This window comes from Synchiropus splendidus, chromosome 14, assembly GCF_027744825.2.
Source record: "Synchiropus splendidus isolate RoL2022-P1 chromosome 14, RoL_Sspl_1.0, whole genome shotgun sequence".
Classification (NCBI taxonomy): domain Eukaryota; kingdom Metazoa; phylum Chordata; class Actinopteri; order Syngnathiformes; family Callionymidae; genus Synchiropus; species Synchiropus splendidus.
In genome coordinates this window covers 2,841,806-2,859,751 of record NC_071347.1, presented here as the reverse complement: position 1 = coordinate 2,859,751, position 17,946 = coordinate 2,841,806, and the positions used below count along the sequence as shown (strand labels likewise).

General features: G+C 42.8%; 1 protein-coding gene across 1 annotated transcript in view; it reads left to right on the top strand.

Moving 5' to 3' along the window:
- The first annotated feature begins 7,517 nt into the window (after positions 1–7,517).
- LOC128771185 (alpha-1,3-mannosyl-glycoprotein 4-beta-N-acetylglucosaminyltransferase C-like) overlaps positions 7,518–17,946 on the top strand; it is a 47,937-nt gene continuing 37,508 nt past the window's right edge. Inside the window, exons 1-2 of the mRNA XM_053886417.1 lie at positions 7,518–7,685; positions 14,934–15,008. The gene's annotated coding sequence lies outside the window, so the exon portion shown is untranslated. The remainder of the gene's footprint in view (positions 7,686–14,933; positions 15,009–17,946) is intronic.

Here is a 17,946-nt window from a genome sequence, read left to right as displayed (position 1 = left end):
AACAATATAATGGGTCTTGAACAGATTAAGTTGCATGGCTGTATTATGGCTCATGTGGTGTCTTATAGACTGGCAACACTTCCCACCACGACGTGCCATTGCATCTCATTCAGATGGAGATTCTTGAAGCCAATTATTCCTGTTGAGGATTGCTAGTCGACCAGAGCGCTATAATCCATCATCGTTTCGAAAGTCTGTTTCTGGCCTGGACGGTTGTTCTAGTTTGCATTCAGTGAGTTTCCCGTCAGTCACTCACATCTCCTCCAGGAAAAGTGAATCAGAAACATGTCACTTTGCAATATCAGTTGTTGTATTTTTCAACCGCTGCCGTCTGATTTCGACAGCTGCAACAATGACGAATGCTCAAAAACCGAATCACACCTGAGTAAATGGTGAATCCGTTTGGGAGGAACGCGAGCCAGACATAACAAATCACGGCGGTAAATGCATTGGATTTCTGTGACCTCTGGGGAGCAATCCAGACCCAACGTTGTCTGCTGTTTGTGGAAATGGTCTCAGAATTCCAATGATGCCTCCCTCTCGAAGAAAATCAACCCAAACGCTGCACCATGATCATCACAACAATAAATAACAAAGGCAGATGAATAATTGCAGGGTGTGGAATCAATTCCAATCCAAAGTTCTAGACAGGCTAATGGATGGGGCAGCAGTTTGGCTGTTGGTCTGGCGGTGTGAGGCGCAGTGCTGCTGAAGGAGAGGATGAAGGAAAAACTTCACCGATGGCACAATGATCCACGACGCTCCCACTGTGATTGGAAGTCTCATGATGTATGGAGGAGATTAGGGAAAGTATTGGACTCCTATACCTAGCTATTCTCTTGAACCACCTCAGTTTTGTGTGTGTGTGTGTGTGTGTGTGTGTGTGTGTGTGTGTGTGTGCATGTTTATTAAGAAGTAGTCTGAGTTGTTAAAACTTTCTGTCATTCAAAAAAATGAAGAAAAAAAAACTTAAAATGAATAGCACATTTAATCATTGGCATATTAAAAGTTCAAATCTCAGGAGAATACAGTGTGCAGAATGTATTCATATATATACTGTATTACCCTGCTTATGGTTGCTGGGATCTGAAGACATGAAGAGGACATGTGTGACTAGGGATGATGATCAAGATGGGTTAAGGTGGAGGAGGCTGACCTGCTGTGGAGACTCCTGGTAGGAAATGAAAAAAAAAAAAAAAAGATAGAAACAAACAGATGTTGAAGAACTGTTTAGAAAAAGAAAAAAAAAACAACCCACAAACGGGTCAGAGAGATCCAAGCTCATCCATTTAACTGTCCATCCATGCATCCACCCTATGGTTCTACTGTGGGAATAAGGACAACCCGTCTTCATATCCATGGTGTCATATATTGACGTTGGGAAGGTGGATGGGAATGGTGTAGGGCTAAATCGCACATCACGGGGCAGCACACGCAAGGTTGTGTTGAAGCTCTCTTAACTGAATTGTACTGGATGTCAGTTGCTATTTATTACCACTTGCGTGGCTCTCCTCCATAGTGACAGTACTGACAGGTCACCGTGACGCCATGGGAGTGAGGGTGGGTTGCTCAGTGTTCAACTCCTACTGTAAAGTGCCCAGAGTACCTCTCCAGGAAGCTGTCTTGAATCCTAAAAAAATGCCAAAGCAACTCTAATGTGGAGAATCAGCGGGTACTTTGAGTCTCTTTTTCGAATGACTGAGCTAATCTCCATATCTCCCAAACCGTGTCCAGCCACCCCTGTGGAGAAAACTTCTTTTGGCTGTTTGTATCCTCAATCTTGTTCTCACAGTGACTACCCAAAGATTGTAGGTAAGAGTTAGAACGTATTTTCAGCTCAGCTCTTTTTTTTTCACCATAGCTGTCAAACAAAATCTGTCATGGCAGTGGGTTTAATCTGACATGCCGTCTTTCCTTCAGCTGTGAACAAGACCCTCAATAGACCTGACCTCCTCCAACCAGACAGGGCATTCTCTCGACTGAGAACTATGGTCTCAGATTTAGAGGAGCTGAGCCATCTCAGCTGCTTCTCATCTGGCTGGAAATCCCAGAGAGACTGAAGGCTTCGGTGTGTGGGAGCCAATGGCACCTTGTCATCAGAGAGTCTGATGCCAACAAAGGGAAGACCCTCTCCAACCTGGATTTGCTAACCCATACTCGTAGAGCAACTACCATGGTGTACCTTGAAGAACAGTTTCAGAGACTTTAAAACCTTCAAAGATCCTCCATGGGCGAAGGCCACAAATTAGAATTATAGTAAATCTCTTCCAATCGTTACCTTTTTAAATACTTTTTAAATTACATTGTCAATACTTGATGTATGAAAGAATAGTAAATATGATGTTTGAAACGGCCCAGGACTTTCTCAATTTCACACTTGCAAGCCAGAAACTGAGGGAAATTCACTTTTAAACAGCTGTCGTGCCACAGTCTTGTTCTCTCTGCCTTTTTTATGCAGCTGTGCATCACTGCTCTGTGTAGTTTGACACAACTTGTCAGCTAACCATGGAATCAAAAAGTAGAGTCAGGAACAACAAACTCTAAGAATTGGTTTTTACAGTGCTTAGATCAGTTTGTAGTGATCATTCAGAGGAATCCCAACTTAAAACCACTGGTTGTCACAGCCAAATGTAAAGAGGCCGAGGGGAAATCAAACGTCCTTCAGTCAGTAATAATGTCCATCTCAGATTAAAGCAATATTTATTTCTTTGACCCCCACGTTCTGGATTCAAAGGACGCTCATAAGGCAGCTCCACCTGAACATATCTGTGAAAGGGCAAACCTCTATATCAGGAGTGTCTTTTACAGGACTGCTTACCTGTCTAATATTTCAGATGCCTTTCGATAACTTGAAATAGACAAACAGAGGTGCGTAGCCCAACTTTCAAGTTAGTCTCTATAAATGCATTTTTAATGGATTCAAGCATGAGAGGTGCAACAGATCCTCACTGCCAATTCATACCATATTGACGGTGACTTCCAACTTTCTGAAAATGGTTGGTCTTGTTTGTTAACTGCCTTGTGATGTCACTTGGTTTATGTAGTACCAAGTGTGACCATGAGCTTGACTCATGGCATCGTCATGTGCTCTATAAACATACCGGATGAGATCCAAAGCGTCAACCCTAGTTTTGACCCTGGTGGGTTGGACAGTCCAGTGAAGGGCTAAATTCTGAATCCTGGAGTGACGATTGTCCTGTTACTGTTGTAGTTTACTGGGTTGACCCCGATAGTGGCAGATTTGATCAAGGTTTCTGTCTGTCATATGACAGGGAGTAGTGCATTTACATAGAGAGCATATGGAAAAAGAAACTCATTGGGTTCACCATCCAACTGCATCCACCTTAAACATGCATTTTTCAAGGCATTGTATGTATGTATCTGTTTATTTGGAGAAAATGTTTTTGATATAAATATATTTAGTGAGTTTCTGCTATCTTTTGAGACATACCTCCAGGTGAGAAAACTATGTTTATGCTATCTTAGCTCTGTGTACAGCTTATTTAATGTGATTTCATATGTTTTATTTGTAGTTTCATAACTTCAACCTTAAAACTGTCTTCAGTCTTCAGTGCCTTAATCTGAAGAAGATGTTGACACTTGCTGCCGGTCCTCAAATTGAGCATTGAATTGAGAGAGAGAGAGAGACAGTACGAGGATAATGAGCTCTCAGTGCTTCATCAACGCAGATGTTACTTGGCATACATCGCACCTTGCTTTGCACTGTGCTGTAGTCGAATCATTTGAGGAGCTATCACACTACATAACAACTTAACACCAACCCGTCCGTCTTTCCAATGAAAGCCTAATTCATCAACATGCAAAGCAAAATTCCACCTAAGACAGAAAAGTCACTATTTGTCTTGGGAATGTGTCGGGCTTCAGGAAATACTAGAGGAGGGGCAACGTTTGATTCAACTTCAGACTAGTGCAACCTGCGACTTGGAAGGCTGACGTCTGCGTCACCCAATGATGTAAGACAACCCGCCATAAGGGATGCTTTTGGAGTGAGAACCTGCTGTGAAGACTGACCCGTACGGCGACACATATTGGGTTTGCTGTGTGACTCGCTATGCATGGAAAGGTGATGACAGGCAGACCACAAGCATCATGGCTTGAGAAAGCCTGATGGAGTCCTGCAACGCTCGAGAAGCTTGGAGAACATTATTCTTTGAAAAGTGAATCCATTTAGCTCTAAGTCTAGAGGCAACTTTGCTTTCGCATTCCATCAAAAGTCAGACGCTGCATCCGCTCACCGTGTCACCTGTTCATAAAGCTGTTAATGAAGACGCAGAGTGATCCACGAGTGCTCTCAGACAGGAAATCCATATTCATACGTCTGAAAAGAAGGTCATTCCACGAGCGCCAAGGGACCAGTCACCCGAAGACGTCTTTGAGAGAGACTCGGCATCACCTCATCAAATTTTAATTGATTTATTCATCTATTCTTAAATTAGCCTAGATTGTCGCCCACATGAATATCTGAAGTGCATTGAATGTATAACGCCCTCCCTGGCAGAAGTCAGCTGACTGTCAGTCATCACTGTGCGCTTAATGGTGCCCGGAAAGAAATGCTGACGCGAGGCTTTGCGCAGTTAATGAAGGAGCTCCTCCGTGGTTTGGCTAAATTGCAATTTAACGTCAACACAACATGGCTTATTAAAGCTTCGGCAGTTTGTTCCAGAGTGTACTAGCTGATGGTTCAAGTCTGTTGTTCTGCTGCCTTCTTTTATGATGGTCCTCATCGGACCCCGAATGTCACACTGTCACACAGTTCTCATGTGTCGAGGCTGCAATGATCAAGCTTAGATGTTTAAAGATGTGTGTGACTCAGATTTATATTGAAGTGTTAACTGGTTACTGAGACGATGGGAACAGTGGGAATTCACTCTTCCACCATACTCAAAGCCAATCATTATTACGAGCAGCAACACGGACCCACCTGGGTGCCAGTAACCTGCATGGTCACGTCACTCACAGGCTGATGCGAGGAAATTATCGTCTGTTTTCCTCTCTTCAGCACACTGAAAAATGCTGCTCTTGCACTGGCAAAATCTATAACTGATGAATTAAAAAAAATGCTGAAACAAATCCTTGATTCTCGTGCTCAACATCCTCAACATAGAAAAACAACATGAGTGAGGTTGGGTGGAATCGTAACAAAGGTGCTCGAGATATGGACTCACTCCAACTGAGGCAGCATTGCTGGAGTGCTTGTACCTCACTGATTTAGCACGCTCACGTTCTTCTCCATCTGAAGTGTGTTCTCCCTTAAGTGCACGCATGGCTTTGACTCAGCCATAAATCTGTTTGTCATGCTGAATTAAAGTGAGCATCACGAGAGAACATGGCAGCGCACAGAATTGGTGCAATCTACATTTTAAAGAGTGGGAAGGAAATTAGAATTACAAAGTGGCTTCTCCACTCCTGGCCTCTCTCATTCTCACATCAGCAAGACCCAATTTGAAGTGATCTTTGCAGACCCGATGATGTACTGCTTCTGCGGGAGAATAAATGTATTGAATGTTGACATGTTCTGCTGTTTATCTTTGCCCACACAAGTTGGAGTGCATGTGATGAGATCCATAGGTGGAGTGTGGACGTGTTTATCTGAATAGTTCAGCTGCTCATCAGCATCCGGGCAGGTCGGAACCTTTATGGACATCAAGACTATCAATATGCGTCTTAGGAACTCAGTCACACCCACACTCGCTCAAAAAAGAAAGGATGCTAAATAGATCTTGAACTCCTTCAAATTTCTTCTCTGAGAGGTCAGAAACCTTGACTGTCAACATGACAAGCTCCAACTAAATTGTTATACAATAGCCGATATAGAATTTTCAATTTGATATAAATATAAATATCAAACACCAATCAAGCACCTGGTATAAAACATACATGGCCATTTTTTTATTTTTTTTTTTACCTATTACATTTTATTCCTCCGCTGAATATTTTTATTTAATATCGTCAGCTTTCTTCAATGTTTGCACTCATCTCCAATTTCCTATTTCAGTTACTTTCTCAGCATTTTATTTCATATTTATATAAATGTGTTTTTATTTATCATTATGTCATTTTTCCACATTTATTTTCACTGCACTTCAGCATTAAGCTACGTTTAGTCATTTAGTGATCTCACTTTTTTTTCCATTTTACAGTCTATTAATTCACCATGCAAATATGAAAAAAAAAAAGAAACTCCCATAATAGTTAAATAAGGAACACTTCATTTACACGTCAAATGTGCAGCAATTGCATACGTAAAGAAAAGGATAGGAACGGGCGACTTCTCGTCAATAGGGGGCGCTGAGGCACTGCCCCATACCTCACAGTACCTGCATCAAGCCATGTAGCACATTGATTTATTTTGCAATGGAGCGTTTTGCTTAACATTTTTTACATTTACAATCAATAATGATGACTGTTCTCAGTAGCAGTAAATTGTTCACTACAATTTCATCATCATGGAGACATATCACTGTATTTACTGTGTGACTACATGTAGGGTGCTGGAAAACATGCCCTTTTAGCACATAGCTCTGCCAATCACAGACAAGAACTGGTGCCATGACATCAGTATTTCATCAAGTTATCATCATCAGAGCCTTCAACTCAACCAACCAGTCCTACACCAGTGCTATACTTGAACCTATCAGGCGTCTGAAGACTATCACCAATTGATTGACACCTGATTCCTCAACCTTTGTGCATCTGCACCACCTCGGCCCTTTGAGGAGCACGTTGAATACCCCTGATCTAGAATCTGTGGCACTTTTGAGACTGAAATGCCTCACGAATTCAGCAAGAGCTCAGCTTCTTCTTCTGATAATTGCCAACAAAGAACCCCTTTCATGTTCACCGCGACAAGACACTTTTTGCCGATGTTGTCATAGTCAATATGTGGCCCTAGCTGATCAAAAGCTTCAGGAAAAAATCATTTGAATAAAGGCTTCTCTATGTTGTCCACACAGATGGGAGTGAAGAACTGAAAACACTAGCACAAGGCGTAAAATGACGCCATTTCGTGACTTTAAATTGCAGAATTTGGCAGAATAGTATGGGGTTTTTTTTGTCTCTTTGATCTGAGTTTCCGCAGTGGAAAAGGTGTTACCAACTGTGAGTGTGACTGGAATATCTATGCTAGAGTTTTTGCTGGCAGGTGTTTTGAAAAGTGGCAGCACTATCCAGATGTCGACAGGTGTGTTTGTCACCTCAGGTAGGGACGAGAGGGAAGACAACAGATGATGTCAGTCTTCCTGAGGAGAAAATCCAGTGAAGATTTGATGCTACTTTTTCAACCAAAACGTGAGTGAGGACGCCCAGCTGTGGCTGCTGCTGCTGCTGCCGATGATGATGGTGATGCGTGTTGAACTTCAAGTGATGAGAGAGAGAAGCTGCGAGAGAAGCCAATAAGGCAGTTGGTGCAGACACATTCTGTTTGTGACACCTTGTGGTGGTGGGGGGAGAGAGAGAAAGGGTGGAAGGGAGGGATAAATGGGGAGAGAGAGAGGAGAGCCAGATCAAAGCGAAGCAGGAGAAGCGCGGATGAGAGATGGCAGCGCTGCAGTGAGAGTCGGAGCCCAGTGTCTTGGCTTTCCTTCGGCGTGAGTCATGGCGGGGATATAGATGCGCGCAGCCCCAGCAGAACCACACGGCTCAGTTGGTGTGTGCGCCGCGGGCAGGTAGGCTCTCATTTCCCATGCTTTTCTATCGCCTTTGAATAGACGCAAACTTCTCCAGAGTTTTCGGTCACTTCGTCTGCGTCCTCCCACGCGCCTCACCCTCGCGCACACGCTGCTGCATTTCTCGTGTTCTCCTCCGCTGTCCTCTGATAAAAGTGGATGCTGCATCTCTCCGGCGATGCTGATGTGCAAGGTAGTCCACGCAAATCAGCAGCAGCTGCTTGTTGAACAGTTCCTTCCCGTAATCTTGCCGCACCGGAGTGTGCTTTCGACTTCCGTTGCTGCCCGACTTCTGAAGGAGTGGTGCCTACATCACCATGTGAGGAAGGTATATGCCTCAGAGATTTGTGGCTGAGTCCTCGCTGAGTGACAGCTGAGCTCTATCACAGCTTTCATCGTGACTCAAACTGGTAAACTGCAGCTCAGCTTGTGACACAAATCCCTGTCCCATCAGGCGTGTGGGAATAACATGCCTGCATCTCACGGATGGATTAAAGTGATTTACTGTTGCTCTTCACCACTGCAACTGTGTTGGAGTTGACCTATAATTTACCAGATTCATATGTCTGCCTCACACAGATGTATTTCCATGACTGTGTGGGAACTTTCACCCTCCACATGTGGCAGTGCTGCCTGCCAGGAACTAATAAAACTGGTTATGATATTAACTGAAGGCAGTATTCACCTGCAGCAATCTAGTACCCGAGCAAATCCACATCGATTTCTCCTTCCCATCCTCTCATCTCTTTCCCCTTGCACTTTCCTTTTCATTGATTTGTCTTTTTACCTGCATTCCTGCAGTTGTTTTGAGATTGGTATAGATTTACTGGAGCCAAATCAATACAGGAAAATAGCTGCTTCCTAAATTGACCTCAGAGCGCTTGGTTGAAAGAGAAAATCTGTCTCACATCATTGAATGTTCATTGAGACCCCGGCTTCCTTTTCTCCTTGAAGACGTTTAAATATTTTGCTGAGCTCAACATAAACATGTAGCAGATACTTTAGCAATAACACTTCTTTATTATCTCTATTAACATTCAGACTATTCAGTGGATACTGATGTTATCTTGCACTCGACTATTTCTTTAACATTACAACAGATGATCTAAGATTGTGAGGCAGATCATCCGTAGCTTAGGGATGTGAAACTCACACACACAAGCTGCCAGAATTCTTGAACAGTTTGTAAATAGCACTTAATGGGACAGAAATAATTCAACATCAGTGCCCACCTGAAAAGGAGGATGTGTTATTGAACCAAAGTAGGATGGTTTTGATGCAGATGTACATTGTAGGTGAACATTTAAAAGAGCACCATCTCTGGCTGTATAGGGGGCTAAGATGAGTCATGACATCATGAGGAGAACTGCTTGATCAAACGCTTCAGGAAACTTTGAGTCTTCTCCATGGTGTCCGCTCAGATCGGAGCGAACCAAAAGCACCCCTCCTCTTTGATCAGCAATTGCGCAGAGGAAAATGTGATACCAACCGTGAGTGTGATTCAAATGGTTTTTGCCGACAGGTATTTTAAAAATGAGCGACATGGCAGCACTATCCAGATGTGGACAAGTGTGTTACCTCAGGTAGGGAGGAGAGGGAAGACAACAGATGATGTCTATCTTCCTGAGGGGAAAATCGAGTGAATCTTTCATCCTACTTTTCCAACCAAAACATTAGTGGTCTTAATGAAGACGCCCAGCTGTGGCCGATAATGGTGATGAGAGTGAGATCCTGTGAGAGATATGGGGGGGAAGCCAATAAGGCAGTTGGTGCAGACATAGGTTATCCAAAGGTGGGCCCAAGGTCAAAGAGGTGAAGAACCCCAGCTCAACATTATATAGATGAGGGAATGTTTGGCAGTCTCATTCATTCAGATTCTCAGTCGCAAAAACATAACAAGCATAACAAGACATCTGGTGGCGAAGGTTGGGGTGGTTTATGTACACGCCGGCTTAAAACCTATTCCCTGCTGAATTTTCAGGATAACTTTAAAATCATTCCTTTTTAAATGTCCACTACACAATAATGTCCACTTGACCGGTTGCCAGTCAGTTCAGGTGTGTTCTCCACTTGCGGCAGCCAGTGTTCTCACCAGGATTCTTTTTCAGCATAGTGGGTCTTCCTGGATCCACGTAAAATAATGGAGTACACATACCAGGCCTATGCCTTGTGGAGGTGGACCGATGGCACACAGGACATGTGCTTGGGCTGTAGTGCTACGATGTGGCAACAGAGATGTTAGCATGGGCCCAGCATGAGGTTGAGCTGATATTATGACCCCTTGTGCTGTTTAACACTCAGCATAGGAGATCCAAATACAAGCCTTGTGCATCGATAATAATAAGCCTTTCCAAGAGTAAAGCTTCAACACCACTCTTCGTAGGCCACAATACCGACTGGTTTTGCTGCTGGCCTAGTTTGTGATGCACTTTTAATTAGTTTGGAATTGGATTTAATCTCAGGGCTGCAACTAACTAACTAATTATTTGTCACTGTCGACTAATCTATGTATTTTTTAAAAATTATTACTCAACTAATTACCTTTGTTTACACCTATTTTGAATTTCTTTTAACCTAAAGTTGCTTCAATCATCTCACATATATATTTTTAAACAAGTATATGAAAATCATGAATGATAACCCAGGAACATGTATTAACCCTGTGGAGCATGAACCTTGGTTGACAGAGAGCTCCATTTCTTTAAAACGGAGGTCTTATAGATCATAGAATATATCTGATCAACATGCTCAAAAGGTCTTATTTGAATAACAATCTAAAACAATGTGCTCAGTGTGGCTCCCTAGTTCAGTTCTGGTTATCATTATCGGTGCAGGACACTACAGATGCTTCCCGAGGAGACGGACTTGGGACACTTTTCTACACCACTGTAAAACATCACTGGAGTAGCGAGGATGTGTGACATCATCACAACAACAACAGTTAGCTTCATGCTAACCGACAACCTCAGCTGCTAGACTGCTGGAGTGTGTCAGGCATCACATGGAACGCGGAACACCATTTCATCCGCACGATGCGTTATCTTTGCAAACAAAACAAAGTCAGAGTTTTGAACACCACAACATGTCGCCGCTCGAACGTGACTGTGATTGCTGCGGTCAGCCAGAGGTGGTGACGGCGAGCCGGGGGCGCACAGCGACGGCACTGAGTTGGAGTCGGACCTCAGTTAGGAACCAATAAGAGGAAGAGAACTTAACAAATGTTAATGTTTGCAGAGAATCTGACCATTTCTCACTGCTTGTGAATAACAAGAGGTTCTTGATGGCCATCCTTGTGTTGAGCTGGACAGACATTTATTGTTAAAAGCACTCAGTGGACAATGACTCAAGATCATGCTAGAATTGTTCATTAAATACAGCAAAAGGTTCCTTCCAAGTGCAGCTACAACATGGTTTCTATCAGCTTCGTTGAAATGTTTTTGTCTTTGTGAAGCCCACAATAGTCATGAATGGAAGAAAAAATGCTCATCTTGATACTACATGAGCAATTGGGTGCAAATAAGCAGTCATCTGCTGACGATGGTTAGTCAGCCAGTTTCTCCTCATTTCAAATGATTATAACGTGTGGAAAACATAGATTTGAATTTTCACTTTATCGACTTCCAGAAGCATTGTTCTCACTTCAAATCAAATGAAAAGTTATGAAGTATGAAGCTGTCTGATTCACCAGCTCGTGAGGAATGCAGCTTTTGTTTGAGGGGATTTGAAGCAAGCCATCTAAACTCAAAGTTCCTTGAAGTTACTCTCATCTTCTTTGAAATTCAAGACAGCATCTTAAAGTGTCAGGGCGGCAGTTGGCTGCGAAGATCGATAAAGAGGCAGAGGAATGTGACAGGGAAGCAAATCAACTCTGGAGCGCTTCTAAAGATTTTCTTCTGAGTAGGGTAGACAGGTGATGTTGGGAGACAACCAATGGAGAAAAGTTGTACTCTACACTGTCTTTACACTAAACTCAGTGCTACACATCATGACCGTATTTGTTACAGCTACTTCATTTTAGTGAGCATGTCAAAAGAAGAGTATCATTGCGATAAGAACAAAACACTCATAGCAAGTTAATTCCTTACACACGAAAAGTTCAAGAAAATGCTTGAAGGCTATTGGTTACAGACAGAAAGAAACACAGTGCATCACAACCACTTCATAACACTACACTCTCTGAAGAAACAGTGTTTGAAAGGATTCACTTGTTTAAGTCTTCTCAGGAACTCAGGTTAAACAAGGACAATGGAAGTATGCATGAATGCTGAGCGGCTCTGCTTAAAGTCTGCGTTCGTCAATGTGTTTTTCACAAGGTGCATCCATTTTGTCATCAACCAGACATGCTATTCACACCTGAGGCTCAGACAACCCTTTTAAAATGAAAAACAAAGTTTTCACATCCAGCAACACATTTTTCCTGCTGTCTGCAGAGAGTGGAAGTTTTAAAGCAAAGTCAACATCACCATCTGCTTTCGCAGGACCATTCATTTAATCAGACAGGCAGACTCCAAAAAATTCAGGGACTGTGAGACAAACAACCAGCATGTGGTAGAAAACATGCTGTGGTCTAAAAAGGGAGGTTGTAATCAGAGTCAGACGCTTGTGTTCAACTCGAAAAAGTCGAGGGACATGGCTCAAACATGCTGCACCCTCAGATGATCTCAGCTTTGCTGTCATCAATCCTCCTTCTGATTTATCACATTGTACAGTTTAAACTGGATTTAATACATATTTACTACATACACGTAACATTATTGTTTCATTTTTGTCATTTTATTTTATTTATTTATTTATTTTCCCGGTGTCTTTGTTTTTACAGCGTTGATTGTGTTGTTGCTTTGTGTGTGAGTTTAATGTTGCTCTGCCACCGTGCCACCAAAATTTCTCCATTGTTGGCAGAACAAGGGTGAAGTCCGATTCATTCCTTGACCCTCAACCTCAGAAATATGTGCTTCCATGACGAGCAAGGCCTGTCCCCATTTTCAGGAAGTAAAGTTGAGGAGCGAGATTGAGGAAACTAGTTTCAATTTTGAGATTCGCCTGCACCTACCTTAGAACCGAGGAATACCCAGACTACCCAAAAAACGATGATTTTTGCTTCGACAACGTATTGTTAGGAAAGACTGGGCCGCGGTGGTAAAATAAGCTCAGCACTTCAGTGGTGACAGCACCGACTCTGACTGAACAGTAGCAGCTCAACACCACAAGGTTCAAATGATTTTGACTTTCAGACCCATGTCTCGCATTTCCTCTTTATTTGATCAAGTGCTCTGCCCATTTAACACTTGGTTCTGAGAACGAAGGTCAATTGTTGAGGACTGATCAGAAGGGTTAGGGATTGAAATCGAATCTTATTTAATCTAATAATAATGAAAATATGAAAATGAATGAAAGTGAAAACAATAAACAAGACAGAAAACATTTTTGTCAAAATAATGAAACATCTTTAATCCGTGGAACATTGACAATCCGACAGGGAGAAGCTGTCAGACACAAAACAAGCTAGACAGAGAAATGCATCAGACTCTTGAAGTAACCTTTTCACGGGACACTGGGCTCCTCAAGTGTGTCAACCATCAGTGTTGCAATTCTCATGTGATTGAGTGAACCGACAACCCATCCTCACTGCCATGGCATAATATATTGACTTTTGCATCCAAACTGACGCCGAAGGCACCTTTCAGCGTTGCGTGTTAACACATTTCAATCGAAGCACATGCACTTTCCGTAGCAACGTGTCACATAAAGAAATAAATAAATAAATGGAGATTGAGTTAGGTAAGGCGTGGTATGGTGTTGCATTCATTGCGTGAGTATCAACTGCTACTTAAAGGCCGTCAAACGGCCATGAGTTTAGACTTCCGCTACTGTCACTGAGGAGAGCCGTGTAAGGGGTTATAAATAGCGAGTGACACCCAATATGATTCAGCTCCCCACAGGGCACGCTTCATCACATGGAGAGATGCAAACACAACCGTCCTTGGTGGCACTCAATATGTATTTTCCTTCATGCTCGTAACCCCAAATCTGGTTGCGGTGTGTCTCTGCTCAAAAACCAGGTGACCTGGGGCGTAGTGAGGCTGCACACATCATCAGTCAATGGTACAACTACAAGTTCATCAACACATTTTAGGAGATCAGTGTCCAGGAAAAAATACTTGTCCGATTCACGTCTGTTATGACCTTGTATCAGATTTTGTTCTTATTCTACGGTTTTTATTGTTGTTCAGTTTGATTTCTGGCATAATATTACAGTATACGCTTTGTATTAACATGCTGAGGTTATTACATTAACAGCTCAATGCAAAGTTTTCACCAACATTTACTTCCTTTACATTCTGCCCTGCTCATGTGTTCCTCCATGATCCATACCGCATCTGTCACTGGTGTCGAGGCAAGGAGCTGCCAGACCATTGCTGGGATTGTTTGTCATGATTGATCAGTTTCTATGCTCCAGGTTTTGTTCCAAAATGATGTTGTGATGTATCCCCATGCATTTTTTAAGACAGTGTACGGGAACCCCTGACTTTTAATGTGGATATAGGGGGGGTACCTCCGTATCATGGAGACAACACCACCGAGTGTCTTTCATCTGAAGCTTGGTCCCTGTGCTGCTGGTTCTGCTGCCATGTTGGCACTTCAAGAGTAGTATGTGATTCAAAGTCTGAAAATAGTGCTTTATTTTTAAAATTCAACTGGTTTTCTGCATGAACGATACTGTTGTATCCTATTTCACCGGTGCAGCACCATCTCAATCCCACATTAGCAATGCATTGATCAGGATGATAGATGGACTTGTATTAATTCTATGTGGTACAGCAAAAATGACACCTCAATGAAGCACAAACTGGATTTCAAGTGAGTTGGGGATAAGACGGTTGACAGATGATGACGGTTGACAAATTCCAGTTCTCTGTGATGATCAATTTTCCATTAGATTTTTGTTCTCATTCTGAATCAGCCGTTTTAAATGCGTCAGCTTGTGGTGCACCTTTTGAGAGCTGACAGCGCTGGAGTCGAAGGTTATTATCATATCACTCAAACCTGCTTACCTTGCACAGCGGTCAACTTACTGATGCGAAGCTGTCTTGTTTAGAAGAGTGGGATCATTATTGTCTGGCTGAACACGCAGCCGTGTCTGGACAGTCCAGACAGTTCATTAGCGGCTGTGGTGGTGAAACATGCTTGCTGTCCATCCATGTAAGACAAGTTGAGTCCCTGAGCTGTCTCTTCTGCTTCCTCTCTCAGGTCCTTATCATTGTTCCATGTGGTAGCGGATCCATGTCAGTCAGCAAAGGAATGACAGACGGCTACATCGGGAAGGTAAAAGCTCAAATGTCTCCTTTTGTTGTGTTTTGTTCATGCATCTGTCCTTCAATTTCTTTTTCACATGTTGTGCTAAATGACTGCAGAGCGGCTGAATTAGGTGTCTGAAAAACAAGCTGTGAACTGGCTTATATATTAATGACTTCATTCTCAACCCAAATTTTGAAAGACTTTAATTGCATGAGGTGATCACGGCTTCATTTTGCCTCCGTTGCATCCACCAGGAACTACAGGATCACGTCCCCTAATGTCTTCATTAGAAGCTCAGGCAGAAGTTTCAAACAAACCTCAAAAATGTAAAGTCAACTTATGGACACATTGCATACTGTTAACACATTAAACAGTAGTGAAAAACCTCACTTCAGAAATTCCTCCAGTAATGCAGACACTGGATCATTTATTAAATAACAGAATGCAAAATCCATTTTTTGCTCCTTTGTTCCTAAGGATTTTTGTGGTTGTGTTTTTGTGAGTGGCTCCATGAACTTCAACCAGAACATCTTGTCTCAAGCGCTTCACCAAACCCTCAGGACGAACAGACGTTTGCAGGTGTATCATTTTTGATGGCGTCTCCTGCAGGCGTCACCATCTTTATCTTTCAGATCCCAACCCCTCCTTTACTAACAAACCCCTCTTGAAATGTAGTTCACATCTGCTACATGCCATGTGAGTTGATGAGGACTTTCTTAACAGCTGCTGCTGAAGTAAAGAAACTGACACAAACCTCTGGGATTGCAGATGAGCTGTCATATGTTAGAGTTCCTGCTAGGTGGATTTGTCTATGTATACTGCAGCAACTGCCACTGCTGCATTTCCACTCATGGATGTTGCACAGTTTCCCAGTATGGGACCTGAAAAAATACTGCAGCCTGGTTGAAAGTAAGTCACCGCAGCTGCTTCTCATCCTAATGTGGCTTCTGACAGATCCAGCAACCTCTGCTTATATCACCTAGATATTTATGACCTTTATCCAGCACTCCACAAGTGATTGGATGAGAGATGCTTGTTTGCTAAAACTCATACCTATTTGATAAAAACAACCAAAATAGATTTCAAGGAACACAACACTATTTGATATGTCTCATCTCCATGGCAACTCAAGGACATGTTTTGTTTGCACAGACAGGAAGTACCTCATAAAAACATTCACTCAGGACAGCGGTCCCTCTGCGAAAACGCTGAAATTAGCTTTTTTGTTTCTTGCTTTTTCCTTTAAAAACAGTGAGGGTGTTTTTGTGGTACTGACACCCCCAACACTCACCTATCTCAGAGAGATGGATTGGTGTAGTAAAGTTAATGTGTAGTAAAGTTAATAAAACAGAAGTCGGCGCTCTCTGGCTGGGTAACAAGTGAAAAAGCAGTGTTACCACTAATTTATTCAACTGTGCGACGTGTAATAAGCAGTAACAGCTAGTTACACATTGAGTGACGGATATTTATCGATCCTGAATCCATCCTTGGTCCACTGCAGCCTTTTACTCCTGCATTTTTAGGTGTTACGGGCTGTATATAACATTTGAAATGTGTGGGTAAATCTTTTTTTTATGTCAAAACAGGACTTTATTAAATGTTTATTACTTAGGGGACTTTTTTAATACTTCCAAGATAGAACAAATTTCTTCCAAAAGAGCGAGACGTTAAGTCACCTGGAAGAGGCACAGAGTTCCTTCAGCTGGTTCCAGCATCTAGAGTCGGTGGCATCTCCAGAAGTTTGCTCGGTGGGAGATAATAATTCTTAGTTGTCACGGGTGGTGATTTCTGGGGGAGGGGAAGACAAGGCCTCTTTGCTGCCCCAGCATCTTGATCTTGCTAAGTGGAAGACAATTGATGAATGAGTGCAGGACGGACCAACCACTAATTTAATTTAGTCGGCTTAATTTCCCTTTCCTTTTAACAGCCACTCCCTGCGTACCCACCCACGGCTGGTGACCTGCTATCAGTGGAGCAACGTCGATCGGCTAATAAATCAAGACCTTTGTCTTTCTTTCTGTCGCCCTCTTGACAACGATACAGAGCGTGTGTCACTGCAGATGCCGCACCAATCCATCTGCCCATGCGCTGCACCACCTTACCCACTCTCAAGACCAAGACCCATGACACTTGGACTTGGACATGTTCACAGTCTGAAGCGCCCATCTCAAAGGGACACACATCCATCCATCCCTGCAAAATACTGTAGCGTCCTAAAACCATCCACTATCACTGAGGATTGATTTCATGGCGAGAAACTCTGCAGCATCCAAAAAAAATTGTTTTGGTGGTTTTGTTTTTCAAAACCAGATGCCTCATGTGTTTGATTCTTCAACAGTAAATGTCCTGTCGCACTCCCACTAGGCTTAATTATTCTCCCACTGACAACACCCCGGTAAGAGATGTTTGGATTAATAGAAATCGTCTGATATTAGCTGGCGTGTGATCAGAGGAGAGTGTTGGCAGGCGGAGCACATAAGCCTCTCAGTAACTCCCATCGTTGCCAAAAATGGGCAGAACGAGACACGACTGACCGCTGGGATTACTGTCAGCACTGTAAACACAATTTTTAATTTTTTTTAATTTTACACACAGACACCTGGGCTGCAATCTAGCTCGACAAATAGCAGTGAATTTGGTACAGAATTAAAAAGATTTGTTTTATTATTTGTGAAATAGTGTCAGAGACTGTGAGTCAGAACCCAAGTGTGTGGAAGACAGTATGAAGACATGGCTGTCATTGGAAGCCTTCAAGGGAACTTGATATGTTTCTAGATATCTAGGCTGTTGTTTCGGGTCTTCTGCGGCCTTGGTATAAAAATAAAGGCATCTGTCTGAAGGCATTCTGCTGTCAAGTGGTAGAAGTGGCAGATCTTTCCCTGTTTCTTACGGTGCAATCGTGCTGACCCTAAATATTTGAAGAGTGCCTCCCAACTACCCCATCCAGCCTTGTTTCTGGTGCATG